Source organism: Agelaius phoeniceus, chromosome 9, assembly GCF_051311805.1.
Source record: "Agelaius phoeniceus isolate bAgePho1 chromosome 9, bAgePho1.hap1, whole genome shotgun sequence".
NCBI lineage: Eukaryota > Metazoa > Chordata > Aves > Passeriformes > Icteridae > Agelaius > Agelaius phoeniceus.
In genome coordinates, this window is record NC_135273.1 from 23,645,242 (window position 1) to 23,663,435 (window position 18,194).

Genomic DNA, 18,194 nt, shown 5'->3' on the forward strand with positions numbered 1-18,194 from the left:
TCCAGTGGGGGGTGATGGCATACAGGTTATTTCTGCATTAAGTGCAATCAGGTTGATGCTTTCTAAGTGGTCAAAGCCTCATGAATGTAGACAATTTTCAATGGCCAAAAAACCCAGTACTTGACTTAAGTGATTAAGATCTCAGCCGCTGTAATTTGAAAGGGACGGCTTTTTACTGTGAAGTGCTTAGTGGTGCTCTGACTTCATAGTACCTTACTGTTACCTTGCTATGCTTCTTGAACAGCCCCTTGTGATCCTGGCATAAGGATAATGGGATTAATCTAGGGAGCTGCTCAGGTTTGCTGCAGAGGTGATTGAAACCAGCTGAACAGCTGGAACGTGCATGTCCCGCTTTGCTGGTTTTGTAGGAGATGTACCCTGTGCGTTTCCACAGCTGCATTTCCTTCATGTGCCTGAAGTCATTAAAGTGTAGTTAGCTCTCCCAGAGCCTACGGCTCCTCGGGGCACGGCAGCAAAGGCTCAGCCGGGGCTGCAGCCTGGGCTGGTGGGGACAGACAGGCGGCTCCTGCCTGTTGGACCAGGAAAGTGCTTGCAGGAAGGCCCGGCTGCTCCCCAGAGGAAACCTGCAAGTGTGTATCTCAAGATTTGAGGGCAAGGAGAATGCCTGGAGTCTTAAGGGAGGGCATACAAGGGGGAAAACCCCAAACCAAAAGCAACTTGAATTTCCAGTGTATGACTGTAGCGCTAACGCGGCACACCGTGCTGGGAGATCGATCCAAAATCAAGCAGTACCAAGATATTTCCACTGACATGTTCAGTGGAGTGTGAGAAGGCCTGTGGGAGAGGGAAAAACCTGGTAATATTAGGAAGTGATCACAATAACAGCAAAAAGAGCACAAATTCACTTCTGCTTTTCACTGGTTAAATGAAAAGGATGAGATGTTTGGTGGATCAAGTGGGGGTGTACTTGATCTTTAGTTTTAACCTCCATGTGTTTTGGGTTTTTTTTCTAGGTTTTATTTTTCAAGTCTGATAAAAGACTCTGAAAAAAAAGGGTGCCTGGGCACGACAGCTGTGTTTGATAATATTGTGTCCTCTATCTACTTATTTATATATAAATATTTGCATCTTATTTAAGAGCTATATTCTCCTGAACTTCTTCTTCCTCCTCTCTTTTCCCATTAGGTTACATGACTGACACTTTTGCCATGACAAATCCATGAGTGTCTTAAAAATTTACCATGAAAACCCTGGAGCTTTAATTATTGTGCATTTACATAATTAGTGCAAATACATGCAATTACCATGTGTACCTACACAATTACCAGCTACAATGATGTACTAACAATCCTTATTAAACTTTAGTGGGGGAGGGATGCATTGATTGTATGCACAAGCAACATCTGCACTACAGTCTTTCCTTTTCTTGCACTTATTTGAAATAGCCCCAAGTGTTCGAGGAGGGGGGGTTAATATGCTGAAAGCAGTGGCATACAGAAAGTAGGTCAATAAGCTGTCCAAATTAGAGTTCTAGTGAGATGAAAATACAAGACATGATTCCAGCAATGTTTTCAGGATGCTACAGCTTCTGCAGTTAGTAAAGTACTCACAATTCTTGATTACCTATAGGTGAGTTGTAGCTATATCCTCTATCACATCTGTAGTTCACCTGAATAGAATTTCCAAATTTCTCTTTCATTTGCAGTCTTCTTCCAGTTACAAGTGTCAGCATGACTGGAGTCCTCATCACATGCCCCTTGGCTGTTATGTCAAGCTGAATGTCTACTACTGGGGAAAAAAAGTGTTTCCAAATTACTTAATTATATTATTTATCTTAATTAATCTTTGAATTATGATGAGGGGAATTTCAGCTCATGAATGCTTTTTCTTGCAAAACACATGCTTCCTTTATTATAGAAAGTATTTAACATAAATATCCCAAGCATTAGAAAGCCTGCTAATTCTCTGGGCTCTTGTGTTCTCTAGGAATTTCAGTGGCCTTCTACTTTTCTTGGCTCACATACAATAAAATACAGCAAATGATGCATTAGGGACCACACCTCTTCCTGTTGTGTTCATTTTTGCACTTATTCTCCTATTCAGCTGTAAGGAATTTGTTGCCTGTGGTACTACAGCAAGAGAGCCTTATTACGAAATTCTGCACTGCTCCTTCTGCCCTAAGTAGTCCCCCAGAATAGGACAGAAACTAATCTGCAGCTTTTTTTTTGTTTGTTTCCTTCACTTCATGGACCACAGATGAAGCCTTTGTGGCCTTTTGTGCCACTTGCAGTTACATATGCCTCTGCAGAGTACAGCTGACAGAAGAGAGTGGGGTTTGTTTTGGTTTGGTTTTTCATCTCTGCTTAGACAGTAGAAAACCATACTCTTTGTTAGGGCAGTGAAAAATGGAGAGGGTAATTGTTGCTGCTAAATGCAATAAAGTAACACTTTGGGCTCTCAAGCATGTTTTATGACCAATATGGCAGTTAGCGAATAAAATCCCATGCTCCAGAACATTTTTGTATGTAAATAACCTTTGGTTATTTATTCATATTTTATGAATTTATTTTTTCTTCTTTGGAAATTGTATTAACTATCCCTTGTGGTACTAAATACAGTTGGTTAGGGAAAAAATAGATTATGTTGCTTGCTAAGTTGGAGGACCCATTGAGAATCCAGTCCTAAGTGTGTTTAAGGCTACATTTTATTTAGCATGACTGGCTGTGTTACAAAGCGTTATAGTGCCCTGGCAAGCTCTGGCTGATAGGAAGCAGTTCTCACTGTCTTGAGAGTAACATCTTACTTTACACTTGTTTGCCCTCCTTTCACATTGTCAGCCTAGCCAGTTTAGACTAAAATCTCTCCCAGATGCTCAGATCAGAGCTGAACCCAAGTTCTCTGCTGGGTGGTTTTTGTTGTCTCTGTCTCCCCTGACTGCAACACACAAAAACTGAAAGCAAGGGGAAAAACAGAAGTCCAACTTTGACTGTGACACTCATGTTTTACACACGGTTTAATTTGTTTTTCTTTAGATCTCATTAACATTCTCCATTAAAATTTAGTGAGGCTGAAAGAAGACCTGCTTCCTGACAAAATCTGGCAGTAGGTAGTCAGATGATAGAAAGATGGAGTAGTATTTCCTCTGTCATCTATGAAATGGAAATCCGTACCATGGACATCTCAGTTAACACAGCAAGTGAAGTGCTCTCAAAGTAGCTACAGTATATCTGGGATTACATAAGGTTATCTGATTGCTTTAGATGGAGCAGATTAAAAATAAGGTCCTGATGCGTGTGGTAATTTAAAATCTTTGGGTTCGTTTTTTTTTTTTTTTTGTTATGATGTTCCACATTTCATGCTGGCCATCCTCCAGTTTGCTAATTATATTCTGCTTGAATACATTCCCCTGAGTTTCAACTTGGATAAGGTTTTGTTTCCTTTTTCACTTTTCCTCCTGAAACTGTAATAGTGTAGTGTGAAAAGCATTTAATAACAACAGAAGCGATTACAATCCCTACTCACCAATCTCAGTTGGGATGCCTAGAAATTATTTGCTTTAAGGACAAGGTTTGGATGAGTCAAGTGACTTCAGCCCAGGACAAATTTTGGTTTGAGATTTCTCAAAGTGTAAACGTGCTTGGTTCCTGAATTTAGGCTTGGGTTTGACTCTAACAGGGCAGAGTCTTTCTCTTCTTAAGATGGTTACCTTGCATGCTCAGGGGTACCTAATGTTTATATCCCCATAAAAGCATCCTTTTGGCACTGTATAAACAGCGTGTTTACGATGCTCCATTTCCTCAGCTCACATATGTTAAGCTCCTTTTCAGTATGTTATACATGGCATACCTTCTTTTCCTATCCTTCCCTTCCCTTGTTTTTTGTATTTAAGCTGTAATTTTGCCTCTTGAAGGCATATGTCTTGGTGTTCAATGTTATCTTCCCATGTAGTTTTTAACGGCTTTATTCTCTTTGTCAAACTGATCAAACCCCCCTGTATAATCCAGCATGGTGTGCAAGTGAGAGCTGAGGACAATGCTATAAACTGTAGTTCTGATCCTTCTCAGAGAATACCCCATGCATACCTGAGGCATGGGTGCAAAGTTGCTCAGCAGTCAGTTACACGGGGCTTGTGTTTGCAAGACTGGAGGCTCACCAAGTGTCTGTGTTGCATTACTGTGGCACCCCATAGAGCTCCTAGTGAGTTTTGGGCTCGGAGTACAGAGAACAGTTTGCATAAGACTGCTGTGAGTAGCAGTCTGGTTTAGAAAGAATGAATAAAAAGGATGTGTCTATGTAAAATCCCATAAAATACAAGATGTGTATCCTTGGTCACCAAAAAATGTCTCATTGATGCTCCTTGTCTTGCCTGCCATGGGAAATCTTCTTTGGAGGAATCCAGTCCCTCAAATGAGTCAAAAATGACTCTGTGACTTAGGAAGCATAGGTTGAGAATGACCTAGGCATGAAATTGAAGACAATATGCAAATGTTTTCAGGCCTCAAAAGGAAAAGTGAAAAGTAAAAAGTCCAAACCTCCAGCTACTTTCCTCTTCATGTCTTGTAATTCTTTTCAACTTGTTTTTGTCAGTAAAGTTGTTTACTTTTTCCTCTAGGACTCCAGTTGCATAACTGCAAATTTCCTTAATGTCTTTGCATAGTAATTTCATCTCTAATTTATGAATCCAAATAAACGCTGTTTTCTTTCCCGTACTATTAACAAAAAGACAAAAATGGGCATAATATCAGTTTCTCATGTGTGTGGAGTAATGTGTATAGCCTGACTGCAGCCTCGCTGAAAGTTCATCTCACTTTCACATAGGTGTAATTTTACTGCATCCAGTAGTATTCCTGGCATCCTTTGCTGTTGCTATATCAGAAAAAGACTTGCTAAACTTCAACCCAATTATTGATCAGAGTAAGAATTTGCTTAAGCTAAACCCATGGGTTATGACAGAGGACAGATCAGAGATTTGTGCTGATGGATTAATAGTTCTATGAGGGCTCAGAAGACTTCTAAACGTGTGTACTTGGGGAGCATGAGCTGGTGTGGTGCCAGGGATGTGAGTGTAGCAAACAGCCACCACAAAAGCAATGCTGATGTCAGCCTGTTTTGCAATCAGCACTGATCCCAGGCAGTTTTTGGTGTATACTGTACACCTGCAGTCCCTGTGGGGCTGGCTTGACTGAGCTGTTAACCTAGGGAGCCCAGTTACCAGTGGCTGTAGAACTCAACAGCCCAGTGTGGACTTGGGATCTAAGCATGCACTCTCCACTTTTGGCCTCCGTGGTCTGTGCTAAACCCTATGCTCCAAAAAGAGCTGCATTGATAGCAGTTACCTGATAAAATTTGTATACACAAGTAACCTGGATATGTCTAGACACAATGTCTACATGCCATCTCAATCAATTCCATTTTCATTATGGTATAGAATGAATTATGACAGCAGCAAAACCTAATTTGAACTGCAGCTGAAGAGGGCTAGGGGGAGGTGATATTCTGGTTTACCATACAATCCTCTGGAGAAAAGAGTTCAGATCTGTCTTAGGTTATATAACAGAAATGAGGTTAGCAGATTTGGTCTAATCCCTTGTGGACAGGCCCACCACAGAGCATGGAATAATGTGGATAACTGTCTGTCTGCATGCTTGCTGATGGCTTTGCTACTGCAGCAGCAGAACACTGTTAAACCAGGATCCCAGACTGGGCACTGAGGCTTGTGCAGCCTCTGTTTCAAAAGCTGTTCCAAGATCTCTTGGTCTCAGAATTGTCGAGAACATGAAGAGCAGCCTGGTCTCTTAGAACAAACAAAAAGGGCCCAATCCTTTGTCATTTTGTGAATACTGTTTTTGCTTTGCTCTGACATTGCAACTGAGTTGGATAATTAGGCTGATTGGCCTAATTGAGGACTTTGTTTAGAGGGGTGTTCTTGGGGCAGCACTGAATACCCTAAGCCGACCCTGCCATACATGTAACCTCCTAACTCTTTTTTTCAGTCCAACTGACCAGTCCACCCTTTATGCCACAGCAGGCAATTGGCAGTGAATTGGAGGAGCTATAAAAGTTCTTTGTGGTGGATTAGCCTGGTCCCTGGCTGAAAAAAAGCACATCAACATGCATTAGTGGCACTTTTCTCAATTCACGAATTCTATCAGCACAGGTTAGAGAAAACTAAGGTTGTCTTAATCCTCACGGAATTAATTTTATTTACAAACAAACTGATAAAAATACAATAGACAAACTGACTGCTGCGACCACTTTTGGGGCAAAACTTCATGGGTGACCATCACACCCTATGGAGGAAACAGGAAATGTCTCTTGCTACAGTAGAAGAGCCCTGTGTGGGCAGGTGTAGCAGTTGGGATCTGGCTGTGACACCACTTAACATGTGCTGTCACTGCAAGGGTGGCTGAGCTCCAGTGACTGCAAGTGGCAAAGGTTGCTAGGGTTGCACCTCCCCTGTGGACAGGTAGCACTTCCAACCCCTTTGGTGCCTCTGAACAGTGTGTGGCAAAGCCCAGTTTAGCAGAGGCAGGTTCAGAGGGCACAAAGGCACCTGCTAAATCACTACAATGATTTCCTGCAAGACCTTTATTTTCCTAGCCACATACTGTATTGATCAGGCAACTTGGTTACTGAAAGAAGGCAGGGTGATGCAGCTGGTCAATCGTGCATGATGTGCTCATGTGGAACGTAGTCTGGCAGGAAAACTACAAAAAGCTTGAAAAAGTAAATGTGTGTTTACCAATTTGTTTTCAGCCTGGATGGTATCGGTGGCATGTGCTTAAATATAACGGACAGGCCCTGTAACCTTGTAACGGTGCTGCTGCACAAAGATTTAATTTTCTCTTTCTGTAAGATGGTTTCAAGCAATAAAGCACCAAAACCTACTACTTTGACTTTGCCCATGCCCAAGACAGAAGTTTTGACACCTTAAAAAGATATTAAATTTGATGCCTTAAAAAGGTATTAATTGCAAATGAATTCTTAAGGTATGATGCCTGATGTGTGTGATTATCAGGAGATTACCGTATTGCTACAGTGCCCTTTTTGGTTACCTAAAAGGCTGGGCTTTTTCTGCGCCTGTTTTGATGAGACATCTAATGCTGTGCAGGAGTGAAATGGGCTGCACTGACGGCTTAAGCCTGTGGACAACAGGTTACAGTCACGGGGCCAGTGTGGCTTGGCGAGGAGGGCAGCGCACCGTGACAGGGGAAACGAGGGTCACTGCGGGAGCAGAAGCCGAAGTGGCTGGCAGCGCTCAGGTCCTGGCCCCCGAGGTGCCGGACTTCTGGCGAAAACCCTTCCCTGGCGGGTCCCCGGGCTCGTACGTGCGGCCAGGGCAGTGGGCCCTTAGGCCGCGCTGCCCGGGGCGCGGCCCGCCCAGCCCCGCAGCGCCGCGGGGAGCTCGGCGCGGGCCGGCGGGGCCCGAGCGCTCCCGCCCCGGCGGCCGCCGGTTCTTCCGGGCAGCTGAAGGCAGCGATTAGGGCGGTGGAGGCCGCGCGGGGCACAGCAAGGGAGGGAAGGAGCCGTGAGACGGAGAATCTGCTTCGCTCCCAGTCCGGGCGGGCAATGCCGGAGGGACCCGGCGGCGGCCGGGGGCTGCAGGGCGGGGGGCCCAGCACAGGCACCCCGTCCCTTCCATCCCCCGGGCCGGCGGCGGGGGCCCCCGGCAGAGCCCCGTGCGCCTTTAAGGGGCGGCGGGCGGGCGGGCTGGCAGCGGCATTGTTCCCTGACGTCACCGCAGCCTGTGCGGCGGCAGCGGCGGCGGCTGCTCTCAAACTTGCCTTTGTTATTCGGCGCTCCCCGGCTGACACCGCGGCCGCTCGCAAAACGCGGAGCCGGAGCGCGCCGGAGCGGCGGGACGCGCCGCCCGCCACCGGCTGCCCGTCCCCGCCGGGGCTCTGCCCGCCCGGGGTTCCCCCCGCGGCGCTGCCGGGCCGGGCGGCCGCCGCTCTGTCTCCGCGCTGGGGGCGGGCGCCGCGTCCGCAGGGACCCCCCGCGCCCCGAGGCGCTCGGGGGGCGGCCGGAGGCACAGGGAGAAGGGCAGGAAGAGGGGTCTTTTTTCTGGGGAAGCCACGAAGGCGTAAATGAGCGGGGCGGGGGCCGCGCCGGGGGCACTGCCCTCGGGGTTGGCGTAACCCCGCGCAGATCGGCGCGGACGGGGGCAGCCCCGCGGGGGGAGCGGCGCGGGCAGCGGCGGGAGCGCTCCGTTCCGCCTGCACGCAGCTGAAAAAAATATGAAAAAATTAGACCATCTTCCCCCTTCCCCGAGCGATCCGTCATCACTTTACAGTCCCGATCGTTCTCCTCCTCCAACAACAAGACGAATGTGACCAGCGAGAAGCTACACAGAGCTGTTTAAATTGCTTATCTTAATTGCATAATCTAACAAGCCCCGTTGGAGCAGGGATGAATATATTAGGCTTATTAACAACTCATCATAAAATATTGATTGTCCTGGAAGTGTTTTATCAAGGGGAAGAGAAGTCGAGGGAGATGTTTTTTAGCAGATTGGGGCTCGTCAGACAAGGACGGTTTCTTCTTATTTTCTCCCTGGAAATCGGGCTGGATTTCCTAAGGAGCGCAGGGGAAGAAAAACAGCACAAAAACACGCCCTATTGTTAGCGCCGGGGGCCGCGCTCCGGGCGGCGGGGGGGCCCCGGCCCCTGACCGCCCCCCCCGCGGCGGGGCCGCCTCCCGGGCCCGCCCCGCCGGGCACCGCCGCCCGCCCGGCTTCCCCGGCTGAGCGGGGACCCCCGGGAGAACCCCGCTCCTACCTGGGTGGCGGGAGCTCCGGGCTCTGAAAATAACAGCGGCCCCGAGGGTGGGGGTGGTGGCAATAAATGGAGGGGGGTGGGGGCTAAAGTGCAATAACGGAGCGGCAGGATGTCTCGGCGTTCCAGTGTAATCCCCCTGCCCGCCCGGTAGTTCCTTCCATGCCCGTAAAAAATTCTCTCGTGAAGACGACAGAGACGGAGAGACCTCATGCTTGAGAGTGTGTTGGGTCCAGGGTGGTTTTCCCCTATTTAATAATACAAAAACACCGAAGGGAGTATACATATTCTCCAGCTTTCAGTTTCCAGAGTGGAAGGGTTTCCGAGTGCTTGGTATGCAGGAGGACTAAAACGAGAATCCCCGCCTTAAAAGACACTGTAAGACAATATTTGTATTTTAACTCGTATCTAAGATTTTTAACTTGGTGTGATTTGGGGGTGTGTGTGTGTGTGTTGCGGGTGGAGAGGGGAAGGGAGAGGGCGAAGGGAAGAACATCCCTGTAGGAGGCAGCTCCCTTTCAGATAGGAATCTGGGACAGATTTTGCCAGCAGCCACAAAGCATGGCCCTTTGGTAATAGAATAGCCAATGTAATTTGACACTTCAACTTGCTGTGCTCTCTGCTAGTTGATTCACTTACTCACCCACTAACATTGAGCTCCTTTTCACTGTCTGTGGGCAAGGGGAAAAAAAAGGGGGGGGGAAGGAAGAAAAAAGAAAACAGGGGGAGAAGGAAGAAAGGAGGGGAATAAACAAAATTATATATTTAAAAATACCCGAGTAGAGCTGCAAATCAGTTGGGAAAGAGGATTTTGCCTGCCTTCTTCCTTATTATTTTGCTGCTGCAAGGCTGCTTTGCAATCCGTAGGTAAGTTTCGCGTCTATTTGCGCTCCCTGCTCGCACCTCCCCGTTCGCGGCCGGCCAGGGGTTGCGTCTCGGCGGAGCAGAAACAATGGAGCGGCCACGCTGGGGAAAAAGGTGTACAGGGAGAAAAAAAAAAGAAAAACAACAACATATTTATTCTGCAAGGGGAGAAAATGTGTGGAGACTTCTTAAAGGGGCAGACTGTCCCCGCCGAGGGCGCGGGGCGAGGGCGAGCGAGCAGCCGCGGAGCCGGGCCCGGCGGCGGGGAAGCGGCTCTTCCCGGGCAATGCCCTTCCCGGGCCGGCCGCGGGGTCGCGGGGGGACCCGGCCCGGGGCGAACTTGGAGCAGCCGCGGCGGGGGGCGGGCGGGCGCCGGAGCCGCCGCAAGCACAAAGGGGGCTGCGGGGACCGGGGCGGCGGCTGCCCCCGGCCGGGGCGAGCGCCGTCGGGGCGGGCAGGAGCCCCGCAGCGGGGCCGGGGCTGCGGCTCGGGGCGTGCGTGCCCGGCCGGCTGTGTGTGCGTGCCCGGCCGCCCGTGCGGGGCTCGGGAGGCGCGGGGGGGAGCTTGCGCCTGTTCTCGGGGCTCCGGGAAGCTTGCCTGGGTGTAAATTCCTTGCGTCTGGGTTTTGAGAGCCAGTTGGGACCTGGGCCTCTCTCGCCAGGCAGGAGGAAGGAGCAGCCCCCCTCCCTCCCTCTCTCTTCCCCTCCCTCCCCCCGTGCATCTGTCCAGGAAGCCGCCGGGCGGAGGGGAGGGGGCGCGGGGGCACAGGGCCGGGGGTGCCCTGCCCTGCCCGGCCCGACCCGGCCGGAGCTCGCCCGCCTTTGTGCGAGGGGAGCGGGGGAAGAGCTTCCAGGGGCGGCCGGCGGAGCTGCTCGCGGGGAGAGGGAGAATGGCAGCCAGTTAAAAGACACTTCAGGAATGTAAACATAAAAATAGGAGCCATCCAGCCACGCTCTTGTCCCCCCCCACCCCCCCGCGGGGCTCGGGATAGCATTCTGGGCTGGCGCGGTAGCGGGGAAGGAGTACGGCAGCCTGAGACAGGGGGAGGAAGTTGTTACTATAATCGGGGTTTTAGACTGTAAACTTTGTTTTGCACGTGCAAAGTTTAATTTCGGTGCCGCCTCGGAGGCTGCGATGAGAGACGCGGGGCGGCGCCTCGGGGGTGCCCCTTGGAGTGCAGCCCCCGCCGCCGTCTCTGCTGAAGGTGGAACCTGCCCGGCCGTGGCAGCGGGACCCCGCATCGCCGCTTTTGTCTGGGGTTGCCGGGGTCCCGCTCGCCAGCCCGGCAGCTGCATGACTTGGTGCAAATTGCGGCTGTATCGTCAGTTTATCGAGAGCGAAGCAAACTCAAGGCATAGCTCTGCTCTGTCCGATTGTGCGCCGTGTGTATTTTTGTGCTTCAGTTAATAATCTGCAAACGGCTTAATGGCTCTGTAGTGCCAGAGGAATTGGTTTTCTCCATTTACTTCAGCAGGCCTGAGTGAAGCTGGTGTTCTGACTGCTTTTTTCAATGCATTGACACGAGAGAAGAGGATTTAAGTTGGCAGCCTGAACAAATGCTCTATCAAAGGTTTCCTAAGAGACAGTAGGAGTGCTGGGGTGATGAATGACCTGGGGTAGTTTTAGGGTGCTACCTATGCAAGCTTTCTTTTAAATATGAAATGGCCATTTAGGGCTCTGAATAAAACTGCGCGCATCAGAAAGGCGACAGGCTTACAAAATTTAAAAGGGCAAAAGCCCATTAATGCTGTGGCGAAGCTTTGGCTCCCAGCTCTGGTTGAGTAGTTCCAACTGCCGTGAAGTGCCAAAGCTTTTAAGGAATCTTTAGCAACAGCTTCTCTCTGGCTGTGGAACGGACCTTGGCCTTGGAAGTTTAATGGTGCAGCCTCTCCTCCCCACACAAGAGAGGAAAGGTGAGGGCAGCAGGTGGGAGGGCAACGTAGGGGTGAAGCAGAATCTGGAAGGGAATTTTAAAAAAGGGCTATATGCTGGAATGTATGGCTAAAACTACTTACTGGTGGGAACCCGTTCAGGTTACGATACTGGGGCAGTAACATGGTACAATGGGTAGCTCAAAAATATTACTAGGACCAGCAGAAAAGTTTCACAAAGGAATGTAGCAAAGCTAAACACCTTTGGGAAACAAATCCCTCTGACAAACATGGTTGGTCGTGGATTCAGAGCTCCACTTCCTTCTCTTGACTGGGGAAAATGTACTATGGCATCAATCTTCTCTTGGCGGGGCCTGGTGCAGGTTTGTGAATGCCAGAAGACTCGCTCTGACCTTTCTCTGTTCCAAGCTGAGGATGTTGAAACACCAGCCATCAAACAAAAGAGACATTGAAAGCAAGATCTGCAGTGGAGCACGTGTGACTTTGAGGCTAGCTCAGTGCATTTGGTGGCCGTTTTCCTCAGAGTTTGGGGTGGGGAAGAGGAGAAGGAAAAGGTCACTTATTTTTACAGTGAGGCTGTGGAAAAGCTGACTTGAAATCCCCTAAATATCCCGTAGTCAAGTCTTTTTTTCATCTTTTTAAGTGTTGTTTCAAAGTGCCTTGATTTCTGCTCTTTTTACATATGTATCTATAATTGCTACATTACAAGAGGAAGATTATTTTTCCCCATGGTTGCAAGGAGGACCAGCAATTTTGCATTAATCCACTGCATTAAAAAAAGAAAGAAGCTTTAAGAAAAAAAAAAAAGTCTTTAGGATTATATTTTAAAACAATGAAGAATTTTCTGGGATTGAATTGACAGATTGTGAGTTTTATCTGCACGAGATAACACTACCTCGAAAAGTGGCTGATTTCAAGATTATTCTGTAAATTGTAATTTAAATTTACTTTGGGCTCTCTGAATTTAAGAAGAATGCCTTTGGGACCAGTTGATATAGGTATCTAACCTGCCAATTACATTCATGTCAACATGGACAGATGCTTTTATTGTTTGCATTGCTTACAGTTCACAATACCTTAAATAAACGTTGATCATGATTAGAAACAATAATTGAGTCTGTGGCAAAGGATCAATGAAAACTTTGTTTCAGGAAAGAAGTCAGTTGCTGTGTATATGTACAGAGAATGTTTTGTACTCTCTGGGATGAAACAAATCTGCTATCTTAGTATGGCAGACAATTCTGTTTTTAGATTATTTAAAGAAACCCACAAAAGATAATGGATCAGTTTTTGCAACATCTGAATGATTTCTCCTGTACAAGGAGTGGAAAGGCAAAGCTCTCTGTAGCATAGTTCCATTCATAACTTTTCTTGGGAGTTGCTTGCCCTTTGCCCCAAATCTCTTCCACTTTTATGGGTTCCAAAGGTTTTCTGTTGGGGGGGAAAAAAAAAGGCAAAAGCAGAACCAAACCAGCACCCCAAACCCTCATGGATGGCAGTTAGATAACTGATAGTATAGTTGGAGACAATGTTGGCAGGTTTTTAGCAACTTAATGTTTCTACTAGCAGCTTGGAAAGCCTGGTTTCTCTCCTGAAAAGGAAGAAAAATAGATCTGGGAAAGGAAAAAGAGTTGGAATTCCTTTTGCCTTCCCCAGTGTTGTTGATAGGTTTCAGAACAACAGGGATCCAGCCTTTTTCCAGTCCCGCAGAAGATAATGTGACTATGAGAAATGGAGGTAGTGGCTGGCCAGGAACTCGTGGTGCCTGCTGTGCTGCTCTAACAACGTGGGTGATCAAATGCTGCAGGAGGCGTGAGCTTGGCTTGTTATGGCTTTACCTGGGAAGCCTGTTTCTCATAAATAAGTAGGACTGCAGTTAATGCCTGTGGTAGCAAATTTGACCACTATGCAATTGGCTAATTTGTTCACTCCTAGTTAGACCAATTTTTGTGAAATTCTATCCTGTATTACAGCAAAGCAGCGAGAATATTGCTGAAGATTTTATGTTGGTTTATGTTTGTTCCTGTCAAGTGCCTGTTGTAGGACAAGCAGCACAAGCCCTCTTGATCCATTTAAGTGTGTTTTATGGGAAAACACAGTAAGCAAAACATCAATATAGAACCACCACAGATAGACCTCCTGCTCAGATATTCTATGTTTTCCTTACGCTCAATTCACATCTTCACTCCAAGTGTACGTAAGCCTTCCTGCTGATGACAAGTTGAAGCTGTCAGTGGTGTTAGAAATAATTTGAGCTTTAAAATGGTGTCTTTGGCTTAAAAGGTTGTTTTGCCATATTGATTTCCTCCCCCCCCCCCCCTTCTTATGATAAAGCAGAAAATTCTTATGTAGCAATTTTCAATTCTTCACTTCCGTTGGGTTTCACGTGATCATTAATATTCAGCTTGGCTAATGTTAGAATATTTTAAAGAGAATATAGGCTGCTAGGGAAATGTCCAGGCAATGAGTTGTAATGGATCTCCACAGCTAGACTGTTGGAGGCAGTAGTGTATTATGAGAGTAGGAGATGGCCTTACACTTGTTACATGTTATTTTTGGTTCTAATAATTTAAGATATACTGAAGTCCACATTGCCTGCAAAGATGAAGTTTCCTGGCTTCAGTACAGTGCTCTGCCCTTCCCTTTATGGAGTAGGGCAGATTTCTATGAGTATTAGGTATCCAGTAAAAAAAGCAAACTTGTTCTTAGACAGACAAAATCACTTGCAACCTAATTTCTCCTCTAAGTGTCAATAGGAATTAAGTTACTCCACAGGGAATGACTCATTCTTTAAAAGAACTTGCCCTTCTGAAGGCTCACATAGGTGATCACTCATTCTGGAACACCCGTAGTTTCCTTCAGTTGCTTATACATTTTAGTTCTGTGGCAGAGGACAGAGGAAGTAATTTTTACTCCTGTAGTGAATGGTGTAACATCCAAGAAATCTTTTCCAGTTTGTGGTGGTTTGTAGGGGGATAGAACATAAGAAAATAAAGATAGTGTAGAAAGTAATCTTGCCCCTAAGGAGTTGCAGCTGGGCCAATTATCAAAGATCAGGAGCAGGCCTGACTTTAACAGGCCACAGCTGTAAGCAATGAGAAGAAGATGCTATGAAAGAGTGGGGTGGCTGGGTGAGAGGGGAGCTGGAGTCAGTTGGCTGCTTTGTGAAGAAGAGAGAGTCAGTGCTCTGAGGAGCTGCCCACAAGAAACACCAAGAAGGTATGGAACTTTTGTGATAAAGAGACAACAGTATGGAACCCTGCAATAAGATGATGATAGTGATTGATGCATTTTAGAATAAGTTTTAGTATTTAGTGAAATATCTAAGCTTGGAAAGGGATTTCTCTTCTTTACATGGAGAATTCTATAGATCAAGCTGGTTTGTATTCTCTCTAGTGTACTAATATTGGGGTGGTGACATACAACCTATCACAGTAACGTTCCATTAACGTAAATGTGGGAAGCATACCCTGGTTGTTAATCCAGGGTTTGTTTTGACTCTGCAGACCAGATTTGACTTGATTCCCAAAGTGAAGCTGGAAAGCTCCTGGCTCCATACCAGGCAGCAGGAGGGAGGAAAAGAAATTGCTCAAAACGCCATTTATATGCACAGTGCTACAAACCTGTGTGAATTTCATAAAAGTGCGAGTTTGTATTACCTCCACTGCTCATTGTTAGTCTATACGAGAGGTTTCTTCTTAATGTTATGTTTGCTTGTTTGCCCTGGCTTATGGCAGTGGATGGTGAAGACCTGATTTATAACTCATGTCCTCGTGCTAAGACGTCCTCCTTCAGACCTGTGAAACCTACCCAGGCAATGGTCCAGCTGCCTGATCCAAAGCCAGTTGTGTTATCCTCTTCCTGCAGGGCTGTATGCCAGTTTTTTGGTAGTCAGTGTTGGCTGTGGGCACCGAGGGGCTGTGGTTGCTGTAAACCTTTTTTATTTCCAGGGAACAGCAGCACTGCTGTGGGCTTGACTTCAGAAAGGGGAACAACTCTAACATATAGATAATACATATGTGTTGTCAACGATAGCACAAGAATGAAAGCCACAAAAGTGAAGCATCTGATAATGTCACGTGAAACTAGTATGGAGATGATTGTCTTTATTTGGGTTTTCTTCAAATCTTACTTGTTCTCATGTTCTCAACTCTTTGCCTGGTAACTGGTAAGTTCTTCTGGTGATTTAGTTTAGTAGTCAGCTTGGTCCAGGTAGTATTAACTAGAGAATACTGACTGCTTGATCTAATGCACAAATGTGGGGAAACTGCCTCATTCATATGGCAGCTCTTTGTGTTGTGAAATACTATTTGTCATCTTTGCTGATTAGGTAAAAAAATGTTTGAGGAGTAAGAGAAAAAGCAATACCTTGAAAACAAGTTTGTGTTGTCTTTTGGATTCGTGTACTAGTTTTTCATTCCTTTGAGACTTCAGGGCTCCGATGACTGACTGGCTGGCACAGTGAACAGTATCTGTCTTAGAGATTTCTAGATAGTCTCATAACTAATCAGAAAGCATTATTTATTGGGACTGCAGTGACATAGATATATGACAGAATAGTAGGGGCTTCAATTGGCCATTTAGTGGCAAAAACAGTTCCCTTGATGTGTATCTGCTTGTTTCTTGGCTACATTCCTGATTCCCTTTGAGAACAGTGGAGTCTTTTGGGCTGCTCTGAAATACACACCTCTGTATCTCCATCAGTAAATTCTGCAGTGCAGGTTTCTCTTCTTGAACACCCATTCTGAAAACAGATGAACTGATCTAATAGTGGTTTATTGTGTAAATAAGGGCACCGTGGGGTGAGGGAAAAGTGTAGGACAGTGCTGAGGCTGACACTGTGGGGCAGGTGGTGCTTGAAAAAGTTTGAGATGGGGCTTCCCTGGAAATTGTCTGGTCTCATACTGACAAAGAGGGAGTCTGCCTCACCAAAAGCAGAAATCATTATAAGCTTGTAAGGTGTTTTTATGACTTTGATTTTGTGTGAAACTCAGACCCTTCCCCTGTGCTCTTCTCTGGGACATGACTGTTGTCCAGCAGCCTGCTAGATGGGCATTCTCCAGCTCAAAGGTTACCATCTGCTCTTGGTTATTTTGGAGGTGTGAGAGTGTGATGTGTGAGGGGAAAAAATCCACCACAAGAGAGTTGAATGACAGGGAGGAGAGGCTTGAGCCCTGAGTTGCAAGACCTCCCCCACTCCAACTACAGCCACTTCCTTGAGGAAATGAGAGAAACTCATCAACTGCTGTCCCACTGTGTCTGTGCCCAGTTGGAACAGCACTTCTGTTTGTGCAGCCCGAAGGTAGGATGCCTCCAGAGATAGTGTGAAAATAAGAAATACCTTATGTATCATTGCTTTCACATAAGCCTTAGTTTTCCTTAGTATTGCACATCTCTAAGATCTTGGCTGTTGTAAATGACAAAAAGAAGCTTTATAAATATGAAAATTTTCTTAAAATACATTGCAAAATTCAAGGTCCTGCAGCTAAACTATTTTGACAATAAGCACTGTTACACTTCAGTTTTAAAACTATTTTATATTTTTAGGTGAATGGAAGAACCTTGATTATCTCCCCTGTCCTACCAAGCTGCACCAACCCTACCTCCTGCTAAAGAAAAAAGGGGGCAAGAAAATGCTTTAGAAAGCACTTTTAGAGACTTAGTTGTAACTGAATTCTTGGAAAAGCTGTTTGTTTATGCATCTACCCATAGATGGGAGAGAGAAGTGGTTATTATCCTGCAGGTTTGCAGGGGAAAAGAATAATGATATGGTTGTCAGGCAGTCTACCCAGTCTCTTAGTGTCCTTCTTGTAAATTCTGTTTGTTTAATGCTTATAACTCTTTTCCCAGCAGTGGGATCACTGTTAGAAAAAGTTAACTTCTTTACAGCTGTTATACAGCATATGCTTAGGTCTCCCTTACAGCAACCCAAGGCTTTCCCCAAGCCTTTTCAAGTAAAGCTTCTCTTCTCCACCTAGCACAGGTTGATTCACTTTACATTAATTAAACTTCTTTTTTTTAAAACTGGAATTATTGTTCTAAGGGATGTCAGGCCAGTGAACTGCCATCTTGTACATGCTTTTGTGATCTGACTATCTGTACACTCAGTTCACTGTCCTTTAGGTGCTTTACAAAACCACAAAACCTTATCTTTCTGTTGCACAGAAAACCAGGATGCTGAGTTGCAGTGGGCACTTATGTGCAGATGTGGATGGTAGTTCTGTTACTGAAAGGGTGAATTCAATGTGTGTTGTGCTGTCAAGGCTGTTTCTCTACAAACTAGTGTTCAAATTGGTCCCATTCATGAGTCCCCTTTTTGATTCTGAGATATCCACTCTGATATGTCTCACCTGGTAAGACTTAAAGCAGCTATCAGTCTTGCTTTTAGATGCTTGTTACAGGAACTGTACTTGAGTCTTTGCTTGTTCTCTCAAGTGTGAGATTTCTCCAGAAATCTACATCACTGTTTTAAAAAGCAGTCCAGCTGGAGTTAGATACCATTAGAGATGGGCGCCTAGTAGCTTTCCAAATGAATGCGTAGCTTTGGCTTTTGGCACTGTAATACTCTGACATCTCTCACATTAAAATCATAGCAGTATTATGTAAGGAGAAGTTATTTTGGGTCACTAGCAGAGCTCTCTCAGACTTTGTTAAATCAGCCTTGCAAGTTAAAACACTTGGGCTCCCATCTTCTTCCTGCAGC

General features: G+C 46.3%; 1 protein-coding gene across 7 annotated transcripts in view; it reads left to right on the forward strand.

Moving 5' to 3' along the window:
- The first annotated feature begins 8,906 nt into the window (after window positions 1-8,906).
- The window catches only part of ZMIZ1 (zinc finger MIZ-type containing 1), a 339,116-nt gene continuing 329,828 nt past the window's right edge, over window positions 8,907-18,194 (forward strand). For 4 of the 7 annotated variants that reach the window (XM_077183272.1, XM_077183278.1, XM_077183275.1 and 1 more), the window contains exon 1: window positions 9,448-9,602. The gene's annotated coding sequence lies outside the window, so the exon portion shown is untranslated. Of the gene's footprint in view, window positions 9,114-9,447; window positions 9,603-18,194 lie in introns of those variants that run through there. The other 3 variants (XM_077183277.1, XM_054637452.2, XM_077183273.1) reach the window with 2 other exon arrangements.